This window comes from Pseudonaja textilis, chromosome 6 (assembly GCF_049901715.1).
Source record: "Pseudonaja textilis isolate UNSWEBS1 chromosome 6, rPseTex1.2, whole genome shotgun sequence".
In the NCBI taxonomy this organism is placed as follows: domain Eukaryota; kingdom Metazoa; phylum Chordata; class Lepidosauria; order Squamata; family Elapidae; genus Pseudonaja; species Pseudonaja textilis.
In genome coordinates, this window is record NC_141995.1 from 47,908,085 (window position 1) to 47,914,387 (window position 6,303).

A 6,303-nucleotide genomic window follows, 5' to 3' on the forward strand; every position below is an offset into this window, starting at 1 on the left:
TCTACGCTATGCTATGTTACACTAACCTGCCTTACTCTACCCTACCCTACGCTACGCTATGCTACACTACGCTACCTTAACTTACCCTAGCCTACCCTACCCTACACTATGCTACTCTACGGTACCTTACCCTACCCTAATCTACTCTACCCTATCCTACCTTACTCTAAGCTATGCTACTCTACCTTACCCTACCCTACCCTATGCTACCGTACCCTACTCTATCCTACTCTAGCTTACCCTATGCTATGGTACCCTACCCTACCTTATCCTACTCTAGCTTACCCTATGCTATGGTACCCTACCCTACCTTATCCTATCCTACTCTACTCTATGCTATGCTATGTTACACTACTCTACCTTACCCTACTCTACTCTACCCTACCCTATGCTATGCTGCACTATGCTACCTTACCTTACCCTACCCTACCCTACCTTATGGTATGATATAGTACACTACCCTACTCTACCTTACCCTGCCCTGTCCCACCCTTCACTTATACTACCCTATCCTACTCTACCCTACCTTACCCTATCCCCATGATGGCGGATCTATGGCACGCATGCCACAAGTGGCATGCACAGCCATTTGTGCCAGCATGCGAGCTGCAGGAAAACTTATCTCACTGTGCATGTGCGTGCCTCATAGCTGATTTTTCGGCTCATTTGAGTCCTTTTTTGGCCTCCCAGAGGCTTGAGGAAAGCTTTTGCAGGCTGAAAAATAGGCCCATTTGGTCACTTCCTGTAATACTTTTTCCAAGCCTCTGGGAGACCAAAACAGGCCTCAAACCAGCCCAAAAATCAGCTGTGAGGTGCAGTGCACGTAAGGGGGTGGCATGGGGGGGATGGGGTGGCATGCATTGCATTCTGGATGCTAGAACATAAGTGTGTGCATGCTGGCACGCGTGCAATTTTTGGCACAGGAGCCCAAAAAGATTAGCTACCACTGCCCTATCCTATCCTATTTATTTTATTTATTGATTTGATTTGTCAATCATTTACAAGATAATAGGTCTAAGAATAAACATGAGTATGAGTACAGGAAATAGATATGAATAAATGGGGAGAATAGGACAGGGACGGTAGGCACGATCGTGCGCTTATGCACAATCCTCTCCTACTCCTTTGTTGCTTTGCTTGCGCATAGAGAGCTTCACCACCTGAGTCAAATTCCTCATGTGTACAACAGCACATGGCCAAATAAAGCATTCAAATAAAGTAGCCAAGGTTGGACAACTCTGGTCTAACTGCTTGTATAGAAGACTAGCGTGTGCATGGTGGGCACTTAATAGATGTGAGTAGTTGAACAGAACAAACCTGAAGCATAACAATGATCCCCAAAGAGTCTTGCATTGAAGACAGAGAGAGAGAGAGGGAGGGAGGGGAGGAGAGAGAGAACCCGCTATCAATTTTTGTAGCCATCCATTTGTTCCCTTTAATGGTTTTTGTTCTCTTCTCTTTGCCCCCAATATGCATTAAACTTCATTAACAATACAAGATGTTACGATTTACATTTTATTTCCCTAATGGATGAAAATGAAATACAACCAGGAAGAGAATGCTTGTAATTGCAGAGTTGAAACTTTGAGCTGTAAATGTTTGTTTTAAAAGCATGAAAAGCTGAACGGTTTGTTTGTTTGTTTGCTTGCTCGCTTTAAAAGGTGCATATAAACATTTTAGAAAGTGCAAGGGAAATAGTACGAATCTAAAAAAACAGTTTGCTGCCAGGAGAGTATTTGGTGGTCGTGGGGGAAGACCCTGTAGTACCACAGTATTACAAAGATGTTGATGGTGACCAACAAGCAAACATGGGAACACATAACCTCAGGTGTGTCCCTGGAAGGCAAAATGACAAAAGTCACTTATTTTGGCCATGTCATCTGGGGGAATTCACGGGAGAAAGCAATTCTGTGGGAAAGAGTTAGCAGTAAAAGGAGACCAGGCCACCACAGATCACAGTGGTTGGATACCATCAAATCCAACACCCACCAGAGCCTAGAACAACTCAAAGGACTACAGGTAGTCCCTGGCTTGGGACCACAATAAGGTAAAAGTTCCCCTCGCACCTATGTGCTAGTCGTTCCCGGCTCTAGGGGGCAGTGCTCATCTCTGTTACAAAGCTGAAGAGCCAGCACTGTCCGAAGACGTCTTCACGGTCATGTGGCCGGCAGGACTCAAAGCTTTCGAAAGCACACGGAATGCTGTTCCCTTCCCTCCAAAGGGGGTCCCCATTTTTCTACTTGCATTTTTTTTACATGCTTTCGAACTGCTAGGTTGACAGAAGCTGGGACAAGGAACGGAAGCTCATTGCATGATGCAGCACTGGGGATTCGAACCACCAAACTGCTGACCTTTCTGATTGACAAGCTCAGTGTCTTAGCCGCTGAGCCACCGCGTCCCCCAATGGAGCCCGAAATTTCTGTTGTTAAGCGAGACCGTTGCTAAATGAGTTTTGCCCCATTTTACGACCTCTTCTTGCCACTTTTGTAAGCAAATCATTGCAGTTGATAAGTTTATCGCTGAATTCGGTGGGTCAGTGAACCCGGCTTCCTTGTTGACATGGCTTAACAGAAAGTCACCAAAGGGGAATCACGTGACCTTGGGACACAGCAACAGTCCTAAATATGAACCGGTTACCAAACACCTGAATTTTGATTGCATGACTGTGGGGATGCTGCAATGGTTGTACCTGTGAAAAACAGTCCTCCGTCACATTTTTTCAGTGCCGTTGTAACTTTTGAACGGTCACTAAATGAATTGGTGTGGTGGCCTAGAGGTGGAGTTCTCGTCTGACAATCAGGAGGCTGTGAGTTCGATACTAGGTAGAGGCAGCTATTTCTCTCTCTTGGGGCACACTGAGAATATATATGCTAAAAAAAAAAAACCTCTGCATTGGCAACAGGAAAGGCATCCGGCCATTAAAACACTCAGCTAGCTCCATTCATTTACCCAGACTTCACCGCATCACAAGGGATTATGGGGTTGTTAAATGATGATGATGATGATGAGAATGACTAAATGAACTGTGGTAAGCCAAGGACTAGCTGTAGTGCAAAGAGAAAATAGCTGCCGTGAACCAGCAGTTGGATCCTATCTGTTCCAATACTGGTTCGGTAGTTCACACGCAGCTTTCCACACACCAGCTGAGGCCTGCATAGCCAATCCACTGAGAGGATAAAGAAGATAAAAGCACATGGGTGGATGGGATGGCCAATCCTGCACTTTTCTCTTCTTTCTCCTCTCAGCTGATTGTCTTTTTCCTCTTCTCAGCTGATCGTATGAGGCTTTTTTTTTTTTTTTACTACCGGTTCAGGTGAACCAGTCCAAACCGGAAGCATACCACCACTGCTGTGAACCCCCTGTAGGCATTAGGAAGGGCGTCCAGCCAGTAAACACTCAACTCTATTCAGTCGCCTTGACTCTACCTCAAATTAAGGGATTACAGGGGTTGTAAAAAGAAAAAAGTTGTACATATACCGTATATGGTAGCATTTAAAAAATAGTAATATTGAAACCACACATTGCTCTGAAATGCACTCCTTTGAGATTCTTATTGTCATTTTTATAGCAAATTATTATAATGTATCACAGTTATGTCAGTATAAAAATTTAAAAAATAATAATATTGAAACCACGCATTGCTCTGAAATGCATTCCTTTGAGATTCTTATTGTCATTTTTATAGCAAATTATTATAATGTGTCACAGTTATGTCAGTATAAAGGAGCCATATTACAAGAATAAAGAAAGTAACTGAACAATGCTATGGTATGTCACATCTGAATAAATGAATATTTTTCACATGGCTGCCCTGGTAATTCTGACTCCTTTCAGAAGACGTGATTTATTCATATTGCTACAATAAACAAAAAAAAATTTGAAAGGTAACACAACAGAATTCACAATCATGTTTATCTTAACATTAACCTTAATCAATTAAATTTACCTATTCTATTAGACTTTCCTACTCAGTTAAACTTAAAATTCCTCAAGGCAGAGATTGAACCTGAATTTCTCCAAAGCCATAGAAGTAACCCATTGTGCCAGATAAATCAGTTTGATCTATTCAGTAAACATTGGTAAGCAAAATATTACCATGATTTGTGCATCATGTGAATGAATCCATACTGTTTACCCCATCCTGCAGAACTGGTTTTAAATAAGCCAGGTTTAAATAAGCTGGTTTTAAATAACACTAGTAGAAGACAATAGTTGGAGCTTAGCGTTGAAATCTGAGGTCCTTGGTGCTCTCTGAGCTTGATGGTTTTCTTATAGATGTATCATTTCTAAACTAGCTAACATCATCAGTGCTAAAAAGGAGTGGGATTTACTCTCTGTTTATATACTAGTGGCTGGTATTGTTCGTATTCGTGGGAGTGTTGGTTTCTTCTTGGTAATTTCTTACTGGGCCATTGTTTACTGTTTGATTGATTGTCTGAGTTGGTAGTTCCTTGATTGCGTATTGTTTATTGCTTACTTTTTGATTGCGGGTCAAGAAGTAAACAATTAATTGATCGATTAACCTTGGTGTTATTCTCTACTTATCTGGATACCTCATCAGGAAACCACGAAGAATACTCTCACCAATACTGACAGAGCAAGCCAACAGCATATAAAAAGAGAGCAAACCCCACTCTCTTCCAGCACTGATCACGTTACATAGTGGTAATGTGACGTCTGTAAGAAAACCACCAAGCTCAGAGAGCACCAAGGATGCCACAGTCCTAATGCTCAGTTAATGCATTTTTTCTCAGCAGGATGTACAGTGGAACCCTGGGTCATGAACACTTCTGTTCATGACCAAATCAGGTGACAAACAGAATTTTCTGCAAAGTTTTGTTTCTAGTCACAAACACATCTTCAGGTGGTGACCAGACACAGCTGCGGTGATTTTTCCTGCCATGGGCGATTTACCGTTCGACACCAATTCTTGTCCATGCATGTGCAGACAATCGTGCTTCTGGTCACAACCAAATCAGTTGTGACCATAGTCCTGGAATGGATTACCCAAGGTTGTGACCCAAGGTTCCATGGTATTAGATGTCAGGATTCTGGCAGTTACCCCCATTTAAATCATGAGTCCCTAGCCGAATTTTCAAAACTTCAAAAGGATTTATTGGGAGTTAACATGCCAGCATTGCCTGGGTACAGCCGACTCTGAGACACATCATTCTTTGTCACCCTTGACCCTGGTTTCCCCCCACCCCTCGGGTGTATCATAATTCATATTCTCCAATGGGACACATCCATAGCCCAGAGTCATCAAGCTCTCCAGTTAGAATTTTGCATGGCAGAAACTTCGGTCACCTAGTTACTATCTTGGAAAACATTTGTGGAATGCACTTTCGGTTTTGCAAGCTGCTGCACTCCTTCCCCCTCCCTTTCTGTTGGCAACTCAGAAAAGACCATAGAAATATTTTATGAGTTGACGTTAGGTTTCCTTCATGGGGAGATTGGGAGTGAGGTTTGAGACATGATCCACCTGTGTGATGACCCAGGGCAAGGCACAAAGGCAGCATAATCAGCTGATAGTTCAAAATGCCCCTTTATTGCTCCAACTTTCCCACGTTATGGCAGTCCCATGTTATGGACTAGATGACTGACAAGGTCCCTCCCAACTCTGTTATTCTGTCAAATCAATAAAATAAATGTGTGACGGAGCCCGCTACCTGCCTCAGATCTTGCCCCAGCAGCTCGCTGTCTGACGGAAGGATGCAGAGACTAAAAAGTAAACCAAATCAGGAAAGTGGAAGAGTCATAGAAGAAAGCAAAGCTTAGCGAGGGATGACTTGAAAGAAAGGGGCTCCACACACAATCATTAAATTTAACCTAATTAGTTAGAAACGAATCATCCACCAGCTTCTGCCTCTTGCATTTTCCAGTGTGCATATGAGCTCACAATCCATTTATTTGAGTATGAAAAAATGTGTTTGAAATGAAATTACCACCATGGTGAAGAATTAGCACAATGGGACAGGGCTGCAAGAACATTTTATTATAGCCTGACATGAGCAAATGATGTATTTCAATCCACTGGGAAGCCGGTTTCTCTTTTATTTTATTTATTTTTTAAAAAAGAGAACCTGCTTTGTAAAATTCCATTGTGCTGTACATAATTTACAGGGATGTTTGATTCTAAAATTGCCACTAAACTACCGCCTGCTGTCATCGTGGAAACCATGCTTTGCAGAGCAAAAGTAATTCCTAAATATATCTTCGGGAAAGCGGGATTGAATTGGCACACGCCGCGTTCCAAACGCCGCCGTTCTACGGGGAAAGAATTTGCAACAAACAGTACGTTCC